Consider the following 23,219-nt stretch of genomic DNA (forward strand, 5'->3'; position numbering starts at 1 on the left):
ACGGCTAATTAAGAAGAAAGTCTCCGGGATAAATAAATAAAATTGATATTGTGCTAAATCCAAGATGAGACGAAGTAACAGAACCCTAAAAATGTCATTTCTTTATGAAAACTATGCATGCAAGCTTATAGGGGCTGGGGAATTATACAGATAGCTTGCCAAAGAATGCACAGAATAGGTTTCCTGTTACTAAAGGCAGGTGACAAGAGTGTCTCAATGAAGGAGAATGCTGCTGAGAAGGTTTGCATCACGTTCTGCCTCAGTCATCACTACCAGACGATTCCATGCAATCCTGCTTCCTGGGGTCCCTAAGAACAAAGTTGCCTAGGTTAAATGTTTGCATTTCCCCAAAGGTTCTACTTTGAAATAATAATAACACCAGTGTGCTGGTTTGGAGGGAATGATCAGGGCAGGAGGGCCGGGTTTTTGTCAACAGAATGCATACCCTTAGGGAAGAGATGCAGCCACCCCACCCCATGGAAGTATCCAGGAGAAAGCAACCAGGGCTGAGGGTATAACTCAGTGATTGAGGTTTGGGTTTGATTCTCAGCCCTGGAAGAGGAGGGGAGAAAGATGATCATCTATAAGCTGGGAAATAGTCCCCTCACCAGACAGAAGATCTGCCCATATCTTGATCTCTGTCTTGAAACCTCCAGAACTTTGAAAAATAAATTTGTGTTGTTAAACTGAGGCAGGACAGGAAGAGAGGAAAAAATAAGAGAACATGGCAAAGAAAAGAAGCCTTTCCTCCTGGACACTGATTGAAGTCTCCATATCTGAGAGTTCTAGTCATATATGCAATAACGGTTGCCTACATTAAGACAATATTCCTCTTATAAAGGGATATTTCAAATAGTAATAATAGGGCTGGAGAGATGGCTCAGCAGGTAAGAGCACCAACTGCTCTTCCAGAGGTCCTGACTTCAAATCCCAGCAACTACGTGGTGGCTCACAACCACCCATAATGAGATCTGACTCTCTCTTCTGGAGTATCCAACCGGAGTGAGCAGAGGTCCTAAAAACTCAATTGCCAACAGCCACATGAAGGCTCACAACCATCTGTACAGTGTACTCATATACATAAAATAAATAAATCTTTTTAAAAATGGTAATAATAATTTTAAGATAGCAATGGACTATGTGTAAGTCCTAAGTATACATGACTGCATTAGTTACTTCTCTGTCGCTGTGAGTAGATAGCATGACCAAGTTAACTTACAGAAGAAAGAGGTTACTTGGGCCCATAGTCCTGAGGCGTTACCGTCCACGATGGCCAAGTGGCTGCATCAGACAGCAAGCATGGTGGCAGGGGCAGGAAGCTGTGAGCTCACGTCTTGAACTGCAAACACTAAGCAAGGAGATCAAACTGCAAGTAGCCCAGGCTTCTTACTCCCAAAGGCCACTCCCGGTGACATTCTTCCTCCAGCAAGACCATACCACCTAAACCACCCCAGAAAGCACCACCAACCCGGGGCCATGTGTTTAAATACCAGAGACCATGTATGGAGTACATTTCTCTTTCAAACCACTACAGGGACCTTTAAGTGTGGCCTTGCTCTTTTTCCTAACTATAAGCCTGGAACTTTCTGGAAAATCTGGCAGGCAAGATCATGCATATTATAAAACTTGCTTTAACTCCCTACTCAATCCTGTGACTATGATTTTATCTAATCAGCCTATAAGCCTATCCACGATACTTTGGGATCCACTCTGTGGCTCCTTTACTGAAAAAGGAAATGAAGGAAAATGGGAGGGTGTCTCTCAGAAAGCTTTTGGACAACGTAACCACAGAAACCACTGAAGTCGAGTATTTGTGTTGCTAAGATACTCAAGTGTGATTGGCTGGAAAAGCCCAAGCTCAAACTTGGATGTATACTGTTTTTTCCTTAAGCACCTCCTTGTCTGTTAGAGTATATCTAAAGCCACATTCGGTCTCCTCTTGGGTTTATGAGATGGCTCAGCAGGTAAAGGTACTTACTGCTAAACCAGGTAATCTTAGTTTAATCCCTGGGACCCTCACAGTAAGAATGAGGGGACTGACTCCTTCAAGCTGTCCTCTGACCTCCACATAGGTAATGTGGCACACACACACACACACACACACACACACACACACACACGGGGGAGGGGGGTAAATAAATAAATATAAATAACTGAAATAAGTAAATCTCTTGGGAGTCTGGAGAGACGGCTCGGTGGCTACCAGTACTGGTTGCTCTTGTAGACACCCAGACTTGGTTTCCAGCACCCACATCACCATTCACAACCATCTCTAACCTCAGTGCTTGGTGATCCAACAGGCATGCACATGGTATGCACATGGTATGCATATGGCATGCACATGGTATGCACATGGTATGCACATGGTATGCACATGGTATGCATGCATGCACGCAAACAAATTATTCATATACATAAAATAAAATAAATAAACCTTTAAAAAACAAACAAAATGCTGTCTTGGGCCAGGCATTGTGATACACACCTTTAATCCCAGCTGTTGGGATGCAAAGAAGGCAGGGCTCTATGAGTTCCAGGCCAGCCAAAGCTACATAGACCCATATACTCCAGCTCTCCTTCGTGCTGGGTCATCTTGAAATTTCTTTTGGAGTATGGTAAGTAAGTCCTGGGCTGACGTGTGTGAGAAGCAACAGCATTTACACATAGAATGATAAAGCCCTAACTTGTATTCAGAGACAGGAAATGGACGGCTATGGAGTTAGGCTCTAGTTAGCTCAAACTGTGCCTTTCCAAGATATCTTCGAAGAGTGAGTTACCATCAGTTGGGGTTATTATTTTTCTGGGGGGAAAATATACCAGTAAATATGAATAAGTTAAAATGTGGCCAGATACAGGCATAGTTATACAGAGAGAGATTTAACTTAAGGAATGTGAATCATGTAGGGTAGACCTGTGAACTTTAGATTTAGGTAAGAACTGAGTTTTCAAATTTGAGTATGAATTTTACAGGACCCCTTCCTCACTCCTCCCAAGGTGTGACACTCAGCCAGGATTTCTGCTTTGTGGTCTGAGAATCCTTTTTTTTTTTTTTTTTTTTTTTTTTCCTTTAATGTGAAGAAGCCACCTGGTTTTGTTAAGATGAAATTGAAGAGCTCGGCTGGCTAATTCCCATCAGGGCTTCTTTTTGTCTGCAGCCGAGGGGAATGCTTACTTTCTGGGGCAGAAGAAGACTCTTGGCTGCACTCAGTCTGTCTATTCTGCTGTAGGCAGTACATTTGAGCCTGTGGATAAATGTACAAGCTGGGACCACTGGGAGAATGTGACTTGGAGCCAAGGGACTTCTTCCAAACACAGGGTCCCATCGACTTCCTCATTGGGCCAAGAACAGTCCGGCCATGTCGCCTGGGCTCTGACTTCATAGCCGCAGTCCCAATGTGACATAGAGCCCAGAAGAACCAGGACAGGTAAAGGCTAAATCTACAACCTCAAGGCTGATTCCAGAGAGGCTCCTGAGTTCCCATTCCAACTGTTCTGGATAACCACCTACAAGGGTATTGCCTCTCTGTCAGGGAGACAGACACTTGGAGTAGATAGACTTTATCATTCCCAGAAGGATCCTGAGGCCAGTGATGAGCAATGGGCAGCTAGCCATCATGGCTGTGGTCCAGACACCAGTGGTGAGAGCCTTCCTTATAGGGTGGGAACACCAGCCTCCACTCTATCCTTGCTCACCTACAGGACACAGGCTAACAAGGTGCTTTACACAAGTTTAGTGATTTAATGTTAATTAAATGTTAACCGCCTCTAAAAAACCACCTCCACAGTAGTAACATTTAGACTGGTATTTGCTTAATCAGGGGCGCCATGGCCTAGCCAACTTGACACATAAAATTAATCATCACAGTAACTAATGTATTTGTCTTTAGAGGCCCCATCCACTTATCTGAAACACTGGCAAGATTCACAGCATTACAGAACTGTCTCAGATTGGGTTTCATTCTAAAAGGAAAAAATATGTTCTTGTCTCAGTGCAGGTCTGAGATGCATCCAGCACTTAGCTGCCCATCCTATTAATCTGGTATGGTTGCTTATTCCTGCTGGTCTCAGACACTTGACCCTGTCTTATCAGGTACTTGTGCCACATGCCAACGTTTGGATTTCCCTTTTTAAAGTGTTTCATTTTTGTTCATTAAAGTGTGAAGTTTATGTCTTCCTTTGTTCTTGTCTTTGCTGTGACTATTGCTGATGTGCATATAATGGTAGGACTTGAGTTGATTTTCCTGCCATATGACTAAAAAGAGCATTTATACGCTTCTTAAATTTTTTCCAGAGTTGTGATTTTTGTATGAGAATTGCTTTTGAGCTAGAACACATTACATTCAGGAGAAAAAAAACCAATATTTGCACTTGGGGTAGACATATTCCAGACAGAAAAGGTAGATAGTGAGACGATAAAAGGAGTCTCAAAGTCATGGAGGCAGCGCGGGTGGGAAGTCCGCCTGCATTGCCGGGTCATCACGCAGTCATCAGGTGGCACCTCCATCTCCTTACTCAGCTAGATTCTGGAGGCTTCTAGAACTGGCTAGCATTTCCAAACAAAGTAAGAGAATCCTCAAACTGTTGCAGTTGTAAGATGAATAGAGTGGACCCAGTGGCCACAACTGGCTCGGAATCAGACCGATGTCTCAGCAGCCATCCACAGAGATGCTTCCTCCTGCAGTACATGGGAACTAACACAGACCCACAGCTAGAGAGTGATGTACGGGGCTTGAGAGACCTTGGAGCGCTCTGTCCTACCTGGGATGTCTCCATCGAACCCCTCCCCTCACAGCACAGGGAGCTATGTGGAAAAGGAAGAGGAAGGGTTGCAAGAGCCAAGGGGATGGAGGACGTTGAGGAAACATGGCCTTCCAGACAGAGAGGGATGGGTATCTGAACTCCGAGACTACAGCAGCATGCCCAGGCCCCACACAAGTCTAAGCCAGATGGGATGGCCGCACTGAGAGAGGGGTGGCACAAGCCACATCCCTAACTCCAACTGACGACTGAGCACAAAGGATAATTTAGTTTTCTCAGTGGAGCCTCATTGGAGACGCAAACCGCACTTAAGGGCAGGCCGCATATGCCTGTTGATGCTTAACATAAAACACACTCAGCGGTATCTTTGGAGATCTTTTTGTCTCCTGATGCTTATTTTGGAAAAAACAAAATAAAAAACAAACAAACAAACAAACAAAAAAACCTTTCCTTGGTCTTCTGCTCATAAATTATGTGTATTTGCATATATATTCGTTTCTCGTGGTTTTCTCTGGGGCTTTTGTATGTTTTACTGTTTGCTTATTTGCCTGTTTTGTTTTGTCTTGTTTTGAGCAAAAAAAAACCAAAAGGTGTGGAGTTGGATGGGTGCGAAGAAGGGGAGCATCTGGGGGGACGTTAGGAAGGGGAAGTAATGATCACAATATGCTGTATGAAAAAAAATATGCCGGGCGTGGTGATGCACGCCTTTAATCCCAGCACTTGGGAGGCAGAGGCAGAAGGATTTCTGAGTTCGAGGCCAGCCTGGTCTACAGAGTGAGTTCCAGGAGAGCTAGGGCTACCCAGAGAAATCCTGTCTCGAAAAACCAAAAAAAAAAAAAAAAAAAAAAAAGCAAAGAAAAGAAAAAGAAAAAGAAAAAAAAATACTTTCAATAAAATAAAGAAAACACTACAGCGATACAAGACCATTGTTAACAAGGAGACATTTCAATCAGTAAGATAAAGATAAAAGGGTTTGCACACATTTCCTGGAGTATTGTACTTTTAGCCAACAAATGATGGTCATATGGAATTAAGTCATTTTGATGGCCTATCACCCACGTCTTCTCTGAGTCTATAAGCATTCTACACTCACCCCATGGCTTTTGGAAGAAGTATTGTTGAACAACCACTATGTCAGGCCGACTGTAGCATCAAACAGTTTCACATGTTTAGAGGCAAATGGAGGCCAATGCGATGTCATGGGCTATTTAATATTTTTACTTACTTTTATTTTTTTAACTGATATACAAACGCATGAGGAATTGCATGTTAATGGTTTTAATGTTAATGTTAATGTGTTAATGTTCCAATCACCTATGCATTTCATGTTTAAGTCAAACACCTTCTCTTCTTAAGTACTTACCATTCCTTTGTGGTACAAACTTCCAAAATTCTTTTGGATAGCTTTTTGAAATATGCAGAACATTCCTGTTCCCTGTAGTCACCTTACAGTACACGGCCTCTCCTGAGCTTCCTGCCAGTTTAGATCCATGTGTGCATAAAATCACACAGCACTTGATGTGTGCTTCTGACTTATTTCATCTAATATACTGATCTCCAGTTTCATCTGTGCTCCTAGAAGTAATGGGATTTCATCCTTTTCCTTGTGTGTAACATCCACAGTTTCCTTAACTATTCCTCTTTGACTGAACACAGGTTGTTTCCATCACTATGAAGAACAGTGGTGAAATGAACACAAGAGTGCCATGTCTCTTCAGCATACTAACACTGACTCCCTATGAATCTAAGCCCCTTCTCTTTTTTTTTTTTTTTTTTTTTTTTTTTTGAGGATTCTGTTTTACATAATAGTTGCATGAATTTGCATTCCAACCAATGGCGTTCCAGGGTTCCCTCTCCTGCCACGCCCTCATCAGCCTTGTTATCTGCGTACCTTTTCACACCTGCCATTTTACTATGAGGAGGTGGCACCTCTCTTGTAGCAGTAAATTAATTAAACCGCTTTGGCTCCTGGCTGGTTGTAAGCATGTGCAAAACACCCGCCCAAGGATTTGAGAATGAGACACACACACACACACACCCCAGCTAATTTTGATATGCCTTCACAAGCTCAATGGTTGGGCATTTCTAATCCTCCCCACAGCTAACACACGGTTCTCCCCTCCAACTTTCCTGAGTCAGTTTGCTAAATCAACATTTCATCTCTGCTACCCCAGACCCAATCAGGGAAGTGGCCTCACAGGCCACTTTCCCAGATTCTCACATGCTGGTGGTCCTTTAAGTTTCATCTTTCTCCTTCCCCATCATAGCAATTCCTTTGCTCCCCTTCTCTCGGGCTCTTGCCCTTGCAATCTAAAAGTCCTGCCCAGTCTCCCTGCCCAGCCAATGACTGCATAGCAATTCTTTATTATCAATGGAAGCCAGCTGGGGGCAGGGACCCTCCGGTCTGGAAGTATGACCTTTGGGAGCCAAAATAAGACAAAGCATTAGAACCATTTCCCAACACTCACTGTAGTCTTGATCTTCCCTGTTGATGAGTAATATTGATCTTTTTATTTGACTATTGGTCATTTTCAGTGTCTTCTTTGAAAAAAATATTCTTAAGTCTATGGCTTACTTAAGAGTTTTTATTGTTCTTCTTATTATTGAGATATTCTAGATTCCAATCCCTTGTCAGATGTTTACATCATTAGCTTATTTAAAGCAATAGAGACCATGCCCCAGAATCCCAGTGACAGTGACACATGTAGACACTCCAGTGGCTGGTCAGACAGAATGTGGACATAAAAAGAGCTCCTACAACGTAAGTACTGGAGGCAGAAGCACAGGGAGTGCAAAATAAAACCTGGACTCACTCGCCACATCAGCATTCATTAACCTAACCAAGAACATTTTGTCCAAATAACATACAAATGAACAATATGCCTTTGAATTGTGCTCTAGTGCATTAGTCAGTGAAATGGAAATTAAAACCACAACACAGTATCACTTCACATCCTTTAGGATGGCCAATGTAAAGAAGGGAGGGAGGGAAGAGGTAAGACTAGGGGAGGGGCAAAGGGAGGGAGGGAGGGAAAAGGGAAAGACGATGGGTAGAAGAAAAAAGTGAAGAAGGAGAAAGACAAGGAAGGAAGGGGGAAAGTAGGAAGGAAGGGAGGGAGAGAGGAAGGAGGAAAGGAGGAAGGAGGGAAAGAGGAAAGGAAGGAAGGAAGAAAGGGGAAAGGAAGAAAAGAAGGAAGGAAAGGAGGAAAAGAAGGAAAGGAGGAAGGAAGGAGGGAGGAGGAAAGGAGGGAAGAAAGGAAGGAAGGAAAGAAGTAGGAAGAAAGGAAGGAAGGAGGGAGGTATGAAGGAAGGAGGAAAGGGAGAAAAGGAGGAAGGAAGGAAGGAAGGAAGGAAGGAAGGAAGGAAACAGAAAAGAAGGAAGGATGGAAAGAAGGAAATGAAGGAAGAAAAGGAGGAAGAAAGGAGGGAGGAAGGAGGAAAGGAAGGAAAGAAGGAAAAGAAGGAAGGAGGGGAAGAGAAAGGAAGAAAAAAGGAAAGAAGAAAAGGATGAAGGAAGAAGGGAAGGAAGAAAGGAAAGAAGGGATGAAAGGATGAAGGAAGGCGGAAAGAAAGAAGAAGGAAGGGGGAGAAGAAAAAGAAAAAAGGAGAAAGGAAGGAAGAAAGGGAGGAAGAAGAAAAGGAGGAAGGAGGAAATGAGGAATGAAGAAAGGAAAGGAAGGGAAGAAAGAGAAAGAAAGAAAGAAAGAAAGAAAGAAAGAAAGAAAGAGAGAGAAAGAGAGAGAGAGGAAGGAAGGAAGAAAGGAAGAAAGAAAGAAAGAAAGAAAGAAAAAAAGAAAGAAAGAAAGGAAGGAAGGAAGAAAGGAAGGAAGAAAGAAAGAAAGAGAAAAGAAGAAGGAAAGGAAGGGAGAAAGGAAAGGAAGGAGGGAGGGAGGGTGGGAGGGAGGAAATACTGATTTGTGAGGGGTACTGAGGAAAAGCTGAAATGCTTGCTAATTGCTCTGGAAGTACAAAATGGTGCAGCCACTATGGGGAAAATATGAGGTTGCTTCAAAAAGTTAACCATTGAAGTACCATAGACTACAGAAACTCTTTAAGCAAAGTATGGGGGTTCTAACTTTGTGTAGCTAACACCTGGAAGAGTAACAACCGCCGTTGCCCTATCCCCTTAAGGAGGCCTCTGAACCACATGACCATAACCCCTAGAGCAGTGGTTCTCAGTCTCCCTAACGCTGTAACCCTTAACACAGTTCTTCACGTTGTGGTGACCCCCGACCACAAAATAATTTCATTGCTGCTTCATAACTGTAACGTTGCTAGTGTTATCAATCATAACGTAAATTTCTGACATGCAGGATATCTGATATACAGCCCCCACCCGGGTGGCTCATGACCAGGGCCTGAGAACCGTTGCTGTAGATGAAGCGGTTTGTAAGTATCAGCACCTCAGCGATTGATATGCTCTCATTGCCACGCCTATGGTCCAGGGCAGACTGGGAGAAGCCCTGGGTTCCTCTGCCTTCCTTGTGTATACTGTTCTGTGTTTATCATCAGTTTGCTTTGATTTTCTTAGTTTAACCGCACTGGTTGAGATGAAGCAAAGCATAGGAAACTGCTCCTGACTTGCCAGCAACAGCACGCAGCTGGCCTGACTTCTCGGGAACAGCTGCGCTTTTTTCCATCTGTTCCAAACACAGAAATGAAGAGTCCAGTACATGGGAGATTAAATGTGCTTTATGCTTCGTCTAAGTCACTATCGGCCCAAATATAATTTGGTTCATTTTTAATGATCCCTCTTGGAATGAAAAGAGAAAAATTCAGATCAGCAGTATCTATTTTTTTTTTTCTTTCTTTCTGAGGAAGAGGTGAAAGGATTGAAGATTTCTCTAACAGGCTGACAGCAGAAAGAGCTAGGTGCAAGTAATAGATGTTTAATGGGTAATGCAGGTTTACAACAACGGCTTGGCTAAAAGCCAAGCTTTTAAGCCCATGCTAAAGCCAGTGATGGTGTTAATGTGTCAGCCAACCCATTAAAGCTAACCTCAGAAGGTGTGTTGATTTTGCATTAAAGAATAAAAATAAAGCGACTACCTCTTGGATTAATTTGACTAAGAGAAAATCCAAATTTGAATTCTCCATCTCCCCTCACCCCACCCCACCCCCGCCCCCATGGCTACTGTCTGTAATCTGTGTCCTACCTGTAAGCTGTCTGTTGTGTGTACCAGTGCCTGAAGCCTATGAGTTGTGCCTTGCTCTATACTTATTGAACAGCACAGAAAACATGGCACAACCCCTTGGGCCAAGGGCATTATACAAAATGGTAAATGGCATTTGGAATTAATAATCACTACAATGCTGCTATGGGAATTACATTTATAGTAATTCAAAATAACACATTTTTTAGTGTAATGAGACCCCTGCTGTGATCCCCCCTGAGAACCCAATCCACCACAGCAGCAAATCTCAGTGGAGGAAGGGAAACAAGAGAGTATGTAAGACCCGAAGAGCCTATGTCCAGGATGTCCCACTCACAGAAACACAGAAAGGGAGATCAATGCAACAAGCAAGAGGTTTATTGATCCAGTGCACTGGGGCCGTCCTGCAATCAGGGCAGAGGTGACCCCAAACACACAAAGCACACACCATTTATACAACTTTTGAGGGCAGATTTTGGTAACAGCATGAGTTGGTTTAAGCCCCTGACCTTTTCATTCCACCCTTTAGAAATGGTAATTAGCCAAGTATCTTTTCATGACCTTCCCTAAACTGCATTGATGGCCCTGGGTGAAGTGAGGTCTTAGTCACCAGAAAAGAGAACTGAAACACTCTTGGTCATCATCTGCACCTGCCTTGCAGTCCGAGCTTTCTTGTAAAGCTTGTTTTGCTGGGTCATTCCGGGAAGGGAGTGTTCATCACAACCTTCTAGTGGAAGATCCCCAGCATGCTATTCTAGCAAGATCTTTCAGTGGTCATCTTATGTTCTCTAAGGTCACCCATTCCCACAGGTGCAGATGGACTTTAAAAGGGAACTATCCCACAATTGCTGGGTCCATAACCTCAGCCTCTGAAGAGCAGTGGGGATTCAGGGTATCTGCTTATGCTATAAGTATGGAGTAAACCCTCTTTGTGAAGTCTTTAAGAGTCACTCCAGCACTGCTATGGAAATTAACGTTGATAGAGGCTTATGAAAATTAATGAATTTATTATGTTCACAGGTCCTAAAGGTGAGATAGATGGCTTATGCAGGGAGCAATGTGATCTAACAGCACTCCCAAGTAATGTACTCAGCTGAGCCGAAAGCAAGAGGAGGGCCCTCTGGGGAGATGCTTTTATTGGGTGTGGGGAAACTCTGCTAATTAAGGTTGAAATCCACCATGACCAGATAGCCTACCAGATGAGTAGCATGGCAAAAATCACTGCTGATTAGGCTCTGGTTCACGACTAAGCTGTTTCCTGATATAGAGGTTAAATACTTTAGTGACATTTCTCCATTAAAAATAAATCAGGGAGAGATTTGGGAAAACTCAGCTAATTAAGGTCAAAGTCTACATTGACCCGATAGCTTCAGGGCTCAGTACAATATGGGAGACTCCCTTCATTGGAGAGGAGCAAGAGGAGGGCTTCTCCTTCTATGACCTTGTCTTGGGAATTCTGAGGCTCCACACTCACCTCTACCTGAGGAAAGTCAACTAGCCTTAGTTTGATTATAGGACCAATTTCCTTTCTCCTGACAAAACCTGTTCAGCTAGCACCTCAGATTCCTGAAATGGTTCCCCATGCTAATGAAGCACTCCAGGTACCCTAAACCCCCAGCCAATGACTTTTTCCTTCATGGATGTCCCTGCCCTCAGTCCCCTGAAACTTTTCTGGCCTTGAATCAGCTTAAGTAAAGTTGATAAGTCCCCAGAGAGCAGATTCCAATATGATCATTCACTATAGGTACTCACAGGGTTTCCAAAACTCACCCCACCGCCCCACCCCCACTTACTGTCTCTGTTCCTACTGCCCTTATGGATCATATCAGCTGACAATCCATGAGAACAAGGAGAACCAGAATTGGAGTCTACACTGATATGAAAGATATGCTTGGATGTGTTCAGGTCACAGTTAAGTAGAAGACAAGAGCAGAATTTGTGACAGGGACGAGCCCCATCATGCTGGTTACCCAGTGAGGTGTTCCTAGCATATTTGGGGAATGTTGATACAATAGGAAAACAGAAGACTTTAAATTTTTCTTATACATGTTGAAACCTGAAGAGGTCAGCTCAGGAACTTTGGAAAATTCCACCAGACCCCTCCCCTCCTGGAAGAGAAAGGTCATAGAGCACATAGGCACCCCTCCCCTCCAGAAGGGAGGGACTAATTACATTCCAAGACCAAGGGGGAGGCCCAGAGCATGTAGACACATTCCGAAAGACTGTTGGCTACCTACAGACAAGGGAAGTCCTTGCCACCTCATTCCCTAAAGACCAATCAGTCTAAAAGTCACACCGTTCTGCCAATCACATCGTGCCTAATGGCTGCTGCTCTAAAAACTGTATAAAAACTTGCTGAACAGGCTGTGCAGGGAGTTCTCCTTCTCCTCCGTGTGCAGGGTGACCCCAGCATACTGGAACGATAAAATTCCTCTTGCTTTTGTATCGAGCCCCAGCTCTGCATTCTTCACTCAGGGGGTCTCCAGTAAGTTAAGGCTCACCAAAGTCTTACAATGATTTTTTTCCTTAATTTCTCTTGATTCACGTCACCAAATACACCACTGTTTGGCTGGTCATCTAGATGATAAAATACAGACCAATGAATATTGTGGGTGTGCACCTACTATAAGAGGTGGTTTTTCTGTGAGATTCTTTACCTAGCCAAAAGAAGTTGGGCAGAAAAATTCAGCAACAGTGCATATTTTAAAAGGACTACTATGAATACATTAGGGCTAAGAAGGCAAACTCATCTCAGAAAGCATATGGTGAAGTCATGTGTTCTATGTCTGTGGTGGATAGGGCAGCTGGTGACTGGTGTCATATCAAGGTTTGGGTTTGCCCTCTACTCTCTACAGGATGGAGGCTCAACGGCGACTGTAACTCAAGAAGGTGAAATCCAACCCTCTATCTCTGTCACCATGGTTATTTTGCATCAGTACATGTCCTGGAGGTTGGTATGGGATGGAGGCTGTCAGAAACCCACAGGAAATATCATTTTGTTCAACAACCAAAAGCCTTCTCTACCACTGAAGTCCTTTATTGGGTGGGAATTCATGAGACACAAATATCTTCAACTATGTGTCTACTCTAGAAGACTAGGAAACAAACCTCTCTCCCCTACCTCCTTGTCATCTATCATCCTATCATCTGTCTGCTAAACCATGAAGAACCACCCAGAATGTACTGCAGAACTTTAATCCTGCCCATCCTTCTGGAGAGTGCACACCCAAGTGCGGTCTAAGTTCTGCCTACTTGAAGGGTTTTCTTTTACCTCAATACATCAGAACCTCTTCAGGGGCTTTGATGCTGCAGGTGCTTCATCAGTGTCAGGAAACCATGCAACCATCTTTAAACTAGGCCTAAAGTTTGTTTATCCTGTCACCATTAAATTATGAGCCTATTGTTTTAAACTCAGAGGTTGTAGCTAGAATAAGGACCACCCCTTGGAAGAATAAACTCATGGACAGGTAAATCTAGACAGAAAAAGGAAACCTAAGGCAAAAGAGACACAGCCACACCCCCTGATGTTCAGACTCCTTAGACAGCAACAATGAGGGACAAACATGGACAGGAGAAGATGGAAATTTTTTCTCCATGTCCCGATAGTCCTTGACTGAGTTACTATCAATCTCCTAAAACCCTTGAAGCATACACCTGTGACTAGACCATATACCTTCCTAATACCCACTCGAGAAAATGTAGTTAGAAAAATAAAGTTAGATGTTCTTCTTGCTCCCTGGAAGACTCAACTGTGAATGCCTTCCCACCATCTCAGAGAGTGAGGAGTCTCCGTAGAAGGGCACATGTGAGTAACACCCCATTCTTCCATGTGAAGCTCACCTCAGCACCATCAAACCATCTCTCCCCATCCCCTGTCATTGATTGAAGCTGTCACTGTATGCTATTTAACAGTCATAAATCCACAGGGAACTGTCTATGAAACCACAGGGCTATGGAGCAAAAGAGCAATATCATCACCGAAATGTAGGAAAATTCTGCTAATTAAGGTTGAAGTCCACAATGGCCAGATAGCCTCTGGGCTCACAGCAATATGGGAGACTCCCTTCATTAGTGGGGCTTCTAGGATTTTGTCTGGAGAACTCTAAGCCCCCACACTTACCTCTTCCCGAGGAATGCCACAGGGCCTCAATTAGATTCCAGGATCAATTTCCTTTCTCCTGACAAAACTTGCTCAGCCAGTACCTCAGATTCCTGAAATGCTTCTCCATGCTAATGAGGCACTCCAGGTACCCTAAGCTCCCAGCCAATAACCTTTGCCCATCCTGGATGTCCCTACCCTCAGTCCCCCCAAAACTTTACAAACCCTGAATTACCCTAAGTAAGTTGATCTGGTCCCATTTGTCCCCCAACACCATCTCTGCTCCCACTGCCCTCATGGAATGTGTCAGCCAATGATCCATGAGAGCAGGGAGACCCACAAGGAAATAGTGTTGGAGTCTGTTGCGGTGTCTGCCCCCAAAGCTTCCTGGAAGAGTGCAAGCCCAACCTCTTACCTTTCATTTCTATTTAAAAACAAGTTTCTAAGGCTCATTCCTAAACTTGGGCTGCTATGGCATGAACCTAAGCTTACGGCCCCATAGAAACACTTAGCATATTATGGAAACCTTAGGTCACCTTGTCATTTGATGTCTGGTGATTCTAGACCTCTACTTAGAGCATCTGTCAGGAGAAATCCAGATATCCATCTAGATATCTGCCCTATAACTACACTGTTAGTACTTGTTAAGGCTCCATGTTCTTTTTCCCATGAGTTTCTCAAATACCTTTGCACGAGCTGCTCCATAAAACATGAGTGGAAAAGAAGGTTCATAGTGCAGAGATTTCTCCCGTTGTCTTGCTGGTGAACACTGGTTATTCAGTAGTAGTGTTCACTTCAGTGTGATATCCATGGTCCGTAGTAACAAAATCCACTTAGCATCAGGCTTATTAATCAATGGTATGACATAGTCCTGGCTCTGAGAAGAGAAAGAACAGAATCGTGTTTGAGCAGGAACAATGGGCTTATGTCCAAATAGGCAACCAAGCAGTCAGACAGATGGCAGGGAAGTTGTTAGTGTCAACAGATAGTAACTGAGCCAAGCTAAAGCCCCAAGGACAGTTGAAGGTTCTTTGGCTCTTAGTCCTTGATACACTGGATGTCAGAGAGCCAGCTAGAGCAGCTGTGCTATTCCAGTGCTACAGATCCTCAACTTAATGGTCTAAGTGAGGAAGTTGCAGGCTTTCCTTGGTCTGGAATCTGATGTTTTCTGGTCTGGCTTCTCTGATTGCCCCTATAATCTCAATTCATTCCTAATAAACCTACAGGCAGCATCCTTTCTATTCTAGGGAACAAGTCACTTATCAGTCTGTGTTAGATGGGTAGTATCTGATGGATGGTGCCGTCTCTGGGTCTACCCAGGGATACAATCATTCTCTGTTTTCAAATAGCCAAAAGCTGCCAATGTAAATGGAGTCTTTTGGGGCAAGGCATAGCTTGCAAACCCACTCTTGTTTACAAAATGCAATAACTTAGAGTAGCACATAGTTTGATCTCAGACAAAATTGTATTTTTGGATCATCATTCAGGGAGTACATTCCATCACAGCAAGAGTAGTGTGCTAGATGATAGCACTACATATGGTGGCTTGTAGCACAGCTTGCCCACATCCTGTTCACATTGCCAAAGTCTAGAGAGTGCAAGCTTAAGTGAAGAAGCCTAGAACCCTCAAGGCTTACCCAACACCCCTACGTCCACCAATAAGGCCTCACACCCCAAAATATTTCACACCCTCCGCAAACATCAGCAACCAGTGGGGACGGCGTGTTTGAATACTTGAGCAAGAGGGCAACAGGTCATATTGGAACCGTAAGATGACACATGCATTTAATTTGGTAAGACACTTTAGAGTTGTATAGAGCTATGGAGTTTAAGTGCGACACACTCTGAAATCTTGTTATATTTTATGCACTTTTAATGGTTAAGTTGTACTTAATTGCATACTGCAATATACTTGACACTTTAGGTAGATCTAAATGTCTGAGAAGTGCTCTGTGAGTTATCGTAAAATGAGTGTTGGAGGGCTATCTCAACCCAGTGGGAAGCCTGAGACCTGCCATGGAGTTGATGGCAGGTATCCTAGGGAGGTCTACCTATTCACAGCTGGCTGAGGGTGCAGCATTTGGAGGTCGGTCTTCATCTGGCTTCTGCATTCATCTAGAGTTTTCCATACAAAAGCAAGCATGAAATTCACTTTATGCTCAATTATTCCTCAACCATGACTTTTCAAAAGGAAGCATTGTGTAGTGATAATTACACTGTGCTTAAATTACAAATGAAGCCATTGAAAGGAGCTAAATAGCAAAGTGGTGGTTACCCACTTGTTTTTTTTTTCTTTTTTTGAAAAATAACTCGAACAGTTAATAACAATTCAGATTTCAAAATTGCTAACAGAAAATATTCCAAATCATAAAAAAGAATGTAAGATGATAGATAATGCTAATAATCTTTCTGTGGTTGTTTCATAATGTATACATACATCAAAACATCATGCATATACCATAGTTATTTATGATTTTTGTCACTTGTATCTTAATAAATTGGGGGAAGACTCTAACACACCACAAGAGGACACACTGTAAGAAAAGGAGAACCCCGCTTTCCTGCAGCAACTCTGTACAAGGCACAGAAAAGTAAGCAGGAGTGGTTCTGCCATGGACATGTGAAGCAATTCCCTAAAGAATAAATTTGCCAATTAGAGATCTATATATAAGTCACTGAAAGAGCAGCTGTTGAGTGAGTAAATGACCTGACTAACAACAACAAAAATACAGCTGACTCTGAGAACAAGTGAAAGGAAAGATGGCTTTGTTCTATGGAAATACATGCAAATGCATGTGAATGCCACTTACACAAGTAGAAAAGAGGTCGGAGCTAGAGGGGAGTGTCACGTTCCAGTGAGGGTCAAAGCAGGCAGCTGCTTTCAACCTTAATGGGCAGGCCAGAGCTAGAGCCATAACCAATATCCACATGGTATTCGATACATGAGATAATCTCTGAGGAAAGAGAGCTATATTAGTCAGCTTCTTGGTACTACCAAATAATACATAAAGTGGATGACTTACAAAGAGAAAAGGGTCTTTTTAGTCCGTGATTCTGAAGGTTCCAGTCCACGTTCATGTAGCCCCATTGCTTTTGAACCTCTGATGAAGGTGCCAGGTATAAGTGATAGAGAAAATAGCCCAATTGATAAGCCAGGAAGCAGTAAGAGACAGGATGGGACTAATATCTCATAATCTCTTTTAAAAAACATATTCTGGTAAATGTTCACCAGTCACCTCTTCTGAAAAGTACTACCCCTTCCTAATAGTGTCATTGTGGGGGTGGGGACAAGCCTTTGGGGGCCATGGCCAAATTGTAGCTCCAGTCCAAAGCCTTTCTTACTGCAGTAGGTGTGAATTTGAGATCCCTATCAATTCTATTATCTCACTTTGACTGGATACCTAGAGTTTCTAACATCTGTACTGGTGGGCTCACAACCTCCTGTAATTCCAACTCCAGGAGATCTGGCACCCTCTTCTTGCCTTTGTGGGTACTGTGGTTATGTAAACACACACACACACACACACACACACTTAAAAATAAAACAAATCCTTTAAAAAAAAAAGGTTGTTATTAGAAGGTGCTGATGTCTACTACTTGTCTGCCTTGGCTTTTGGCAACCACCCATTCCTAGATTCCATAACCATGGCTCAGTTTTACCTACCAGACTCCACCACAATTCTTTATATGGTATCAGACCTTCACCACCTCTCTGCCTCTTACCAAACCTTTTCCTCCCTGGGTAAACTCAGTCTCAGCCTCTGTCGCAGTGTACATATTATAAACTCACACTACACCTCCTGCATACAAGAGTGAAACACAGGTTCTGGCTCCCTGGGCTACTAAGTTCTCTATCACTGACCAGCTATTCCATAAACGGTTAAGAAAGGACACCATTGATTACAGCTTCCATATTTCTCATTTGTGTTGGTCCCTACCTCTTGCTCTTTATTCTCATCTTGAACAAAATGCTTAGTATTGAGTTTCTGGAGTCCTTTCTCATCTATTCTTAGTGAATCATGTGAAATTTTCAAAGTCAGTCTAAAATAGCTTCTGACCAGTCACACTGCTATGATAACCAAATAAAGAGGAAGCCAGATCCAAACTGAAGGTCAGGGACTTACAGGCTCTCGAAATCAAGTATTCTTATATAGCCCAGGGTGGGCTGGAGCAGCTCTCTATTTAGCCTCAGACTCACAATCCTTCTATCTCTACTTCATGAGTGCTAGAATTTCAGGCATGCGAAGTATATGTATTCACATGCAAGGAAGTAGAAGAATAAAGAAAACCTAACTTAGGATGTTTGTAAGTATGATTGACTTTTGTTTAAAAACTACGTAAATGTATAAAAAACTCAAAGGGGACACACTTTTTTTTGGACAGAGCAACAATATGTTGATAACAGTTGTCTCCAGGATTGCTAGTGATTTTCTCTCTTTTATTATGCTTATGTTTTGAAATGTATGCATATACTAATGATATGCTGTTCTTTTTATTAATTTATTTATTCATTTTATATACTGATTGCAGGCCCCCTTCTTCCTCTCCTCCCAGCCCGACCTCACACCCTTCCTCCCCATTCTCTTTCCCCCTTCTCCTTAAAGAAAGGGATGCCTCCCATGGGTACCAGCCCACCCTAGCACATCAAGTTCCAGAAAGACTACATCCTCTTCAATTGAGACCAGACAAGGTAGCCTAGCTAGGCGAAATGTATCCAAAGGCAGGCAACAGAGTCAGAGACAGCCCCTGCTCCAGTTGTTAGAGGACCCACATGAAGGCCAAGCTGCACATCTGATACATATGTATAGGGGTCCAAGCATGCTCTTTGGTTGGTGGTTCAGTTTTTGTGAGGCCATATGGGTCCAGGTTAGTTGACTCTGTAGGCCTTTTTGTGGTGTCCTTGACCTCTCTGGCTCCCTCGATCCTTGCCCCCACTCTTCTACAAGAGTGCCCAAGTTCTGCCTAATGTTTGGCTATGGTCTCTGCATCTGTTTCCATCAGCTGCTGAATGAAGCCTCTCAGATGACAGTTGTGCTAGGTTCCTGTCTGCAAGCATAGCAGAGTATCTGTCATTAATATATCAAGGGTTGGGTCTCTCCCATGGATTGGGTCTCAAGTTGGGCTAGTCATTGGCTGGCCATTCCCTCAATCTCTGTTCCATCTTTATCCCTGCACATCTTACACGTAGAACAAATTTTGGGTTGAAGGTTTTGTGGGTGGGTTGGTGTCCCCCTCCTTACACTGAAAGTCTTACCTGGTTACAGGAAGTAGTCACTTCAGGCTCCATATGCCCAGCTGCTAGAAGTCTCAGCTTGGATCAGGCCATAGACTCTTGGGAGACTCCCCTGTCCCTTGTCTCTGATTCATCATATTGCTATCTTTACTATTTCCTGAATTTGTGAAATATTAAATGCACCATTTACATATTCTCTGTGGACAACAATAGTTTGTAGTCTCCATTTCAGCAGTACCTTTAGTTATAATTTAATTGAACATAATTCATAGCAAGAAGATAGGTGGATGACATACTATAAAACTATTCACGCTGAGAAGTGTGATACAGTAGCTACTTTAGAAGACAATGTCATGTGCGACAATCTCAACAAGATTGTTTCTGATGAATTCTTTTTTTTTTAATGAGATATTTTCTTTATATACATTTCAAATGCTATCCCAAAAGTTCCCTATACCCTCCCCCTGCCCTGCTTCCCTACCCACCCACTCCCACTTCTTGGCCCTGGCATTCCCCTGTACTGGGGCATATAAAGTTTGCAATACCAAGGGGCCTCTCTTCCTAGTGATGGCCAACTAGGCCATCTTCTGCTACATATGCAGCTAGAGACAGGAGCTCTGGGGGTACTGATTAGTTCATATTGTTGTTCCACCTATAGGGTTGCAGACCTCTTCAGCTCCTTGGATGCTTTCTCTAGCTTCTCCATTGGGGGCCCTGTGTTCCATCTTATAGATGACTGTGAACATCCACTTCTGTATTTTCCAGGCACTGGCATAGCCTCCTACGAGACAGCTATACCAGGGTCGCTTCAGCAAAATCTTGCTGGCATACGCAATAGTGTTTGGGTTTAGTGGCTGATTATGGGATGGATCTCTAGGTGGGGTCTGGAAGTCACTTCCAGACCACTCTGGAAGTCAGTCTGGAGGTTCCTCAGAAAACTGAACATAATACTACCAGAAGATCCAGCCATACCTCTCCTGGGCATATACCCAGAAGAAGTTCCAACTGGCAATAAGAACACATGCTCCACAATGTTCATAGCAGCCTTATTTATAATAGCCAGAAGCAGGAAAGAACCCAGATGTCTCTCAACAGAAGAATGGATACAGAAAAATGTGGTACATTTATACAATGGAGTACTACTCAGCTATTAAAAACAATGAATTTATGAAATTCTTAGACAAATGGATGTATCTGGAGGATATCATCCTTAATGAGGTAACCCAATCACAAGAGAATTCATTAGATATGCACTCACTGATAAGTGAATATTAGCCCAGAAACATAGAACACCCAAAATACAACTTGCAAAACACAAGAAAATCAAGAAGAAGGAAGACCAACGGGTGGATGCTTCATTCCTCCTTAGAATAGGGAACAATAACCCATCAAAGGAGTTACAAAGACAAAGTTTGGAGCTGATGAATTCTTATTACATCTTTTGCTTTGTTTCTCATTCTCTTGTTTTTCATCTTTTTCTACCTAAAAATAAGTTTAAGAAGGGAGACAGTGACAATGTTTTGATGCCATCATGTTATTATGCAACAGATTTCTGGAAATGCTAGAGTTCAGAGTGACAGAACAGGAGGCTTTTAGTGCAAAAGGCTCATCAGCCAGAAACCACTAATGGCTCAGAGTGAAACTTTTACGACAAATGTAGTTGAGGTATGAACTTCTCCACTGCACAGACCATACCTTGGACAGTTTGTATCCACCAGGGTCCATGCAGAAAGAACACAGTGTATTTTTGTTAGGAAATAAAAGGCAAAGATTTCAAGACACTTGGAAGCTTTGGAGACAGACTGCTCTCAACCTCATCTTGTCAAAAATGATGACACATCGTAGTCATCATGGACCCCTGGGCTTTGACTGGCCCAGCAAGAGAAACAGGCACCTGATGTCTTGTAATTTGGCCAGGGCCATCATGTGTCCAGCCCGCTACTGTCTCATATTTCTTCAGAGCTCTTTACCACCCAGTGTCTGCTAATCACAGAGGGGTCAGGTCTCTCTGCTGATATATGGCAGCTTCTGACATCCCAAATCATATGCTTTCCAGAAAATCAACTTCTTTGATTCAAATTGCCTAGATAAATAGTGTATAAACACTGTAGATGTGCTATTATTCTCTCCAGCCACAGATATCTCTGGAATTAGGCTCTAATGAAAAATATGCATCATTTAGACAGACTAATAATATGCTAACTCTACAGAACAGCATCTCTCAAATGTGCATCCATCTTGTGTCTGTGCTGGCAGGATTAGCTGCAATGAGAAAAGAATTTACCATGCTGTCATTTCTTTTAATTTCTCCCTGAGAGAAGTTTCCAGTGCTAGACGGAATCAGAAGGTTAAAAAAATCTTCCAAAATAATAAACATATAAAACTAACAAGAGGAAGGGCGTGGGTGTTCTCTGTCCGAGGTCAAAATGCATGTCCTCTGCAAAAGAATAGCTGTGATGTACAGAAATGACATCTTGAAGTAAGAAAGAAGACAAGATCACAAAGAGTGCCGATGTTCAACAGCTCTTACAGCCGTGCTGGGTAAAGCAGAGATCAGAACTGACGAGACAAATACTTGAGAACCTAAGCAGGAAGAAAAGAAAAACTAAGACCCATTTTCAGACTCCTAGGAAAAATGGTAAGTTAAATCAGTGAGGACTGAGAGATCCAACTTCAGAAGTATTTTTTTTTCTTCTAGAAGTAACCAAAATAATCAGAAAAATCAAACATATAAGTAATTTAAAAATAAAATTAGAGATGGCCCGATACCCTTCTACACTCAGGAGATCCTCAGTAACCAGGGACACAGGCGAGACTCCTACCCAAATACTCACGCCAGCTGGGACACCCATAGAGCCCAGCTGACTCGGGACCTACCCTCCCCCTGCCCCCTGCCAGAGTTCCATCTTCCTTCTGCACCTGGGACAGATCAACAGGCCAACACCCTCTTACACCCCACAGCCTGCCTGTCTCCCAGGAGGTCTGCCTTAACCAGGGACACAGTCCTTCTAGTTTGCACCTCCATCTGCAACTGAGGCAGATCCTGCCCCTGGAACCCAGGAGCCTGCCTGTCTCCCAGGAAGTTCACCCTGGCCAGGAACACATGAGGTTGGCCCTAACCAGGGACCCAGGAGGCCTGCTCTAAGCAGAGACACAGGAGACCCCCACCCCAACCCCCTAACTAGAGACAGCACTGTCTGCCTCCCAGAATACCAGCTCTGACCCAGGACACAGAGCTTTACCTGCCTCCAAGGAGGTCTGCTCCAGTCAGAGACACCCAGGCCAGTTAATACCAGAGATAACCAAATGTAAAGAGGCAATCACAAGAACATAGCAACGGAACTCAATGCAATTTGGCACCATTAGAACCCAATTCTCCCACCACATCAAGTCATGGATACCCTAATATGCCTGAAAAACAATATTCTGACCCATCCCCATCTCATAAAAGTGATAAGAGACTTTTAAGGAGGATATAAATAGCTCCCTTAAAGAAATACTGAAAACACAGGCAAACAGGTAGAAGGCCTTGAAGAGGAAACTAATAAATCACTTAAAGAAATACAGGAAAATACAATAAAGCAGAAAGGATTGAACAAAAACTGTCCAAGACCCAAAAAACGGAAAAAGAAACAATAAAGAAAATATAAATGGAGGCAACCCTGGTGTGATAGTTTGTACATGTTTGGCCCCAGGGAGTGGCACTATTAGGAGGTGTGGCCTTGTTGGAGTACAGGTGTCACTGTGGGCATGGGCTTAAGACCCTCATCCTAGCTGCCTGGAAGTCAATCATCCATTAGCAGCCTTCAAATGAAGATGTAGAACTCTCAGCTCTTCCTGCACCATGCCTGACCAGATGCTACCATGCTCTTATCTTGATGATAATAGACTGAACCTCTGAACCTGTAAGCCAGCCCCAATTAAATGTTCACCTTTATATGACTTGCCTTGGTCATGGTGTCTGTTCATAGCAGTA

At 43.2% G+C, this 23,219-nt stretch overlaps 1 long non-coding RNA gene and 1 pseudogene across 1 annotated transcript in view; both read right to left on the reverse strand.

The window, feature by feature from the left end:
• Gm42209 overlaps positions 1–14,956 on the reverse strand; it is a 52,291-nt gene extending 37,335 nt beyond the window's left edge. The window contains exon 1 of the long non-coding RNA XR_880773.1: positions 14,696–14,956. This is a non-coding gene — a long non-coding RNA (predicted gene, 42209). The remainder of the gene's footprint in view (positions 1–14,695) is intronic.
• Positions 3,146–3,647, reverse strand: Gm17835 (predicted gene, 17835; annotated as a pseudogene).
• Positions 14,957–23,219: the final 8,263 nt, after the last annotated feature.

This window comes from Mus musculus, chromosome 3 (assembly GCF_000001635.26).
Source record: "Mus musculus strain C57BL/6J chromosome 3, GRCm38.p6 C57BL/6J".
In the NCBI taxonomy this organism is placed as follows: domain Eukaryota; kingdom Metazoa; phylum Chordata; class Mammalia; order Rodentia; family Muridae; genus Mus; species Mus musculus.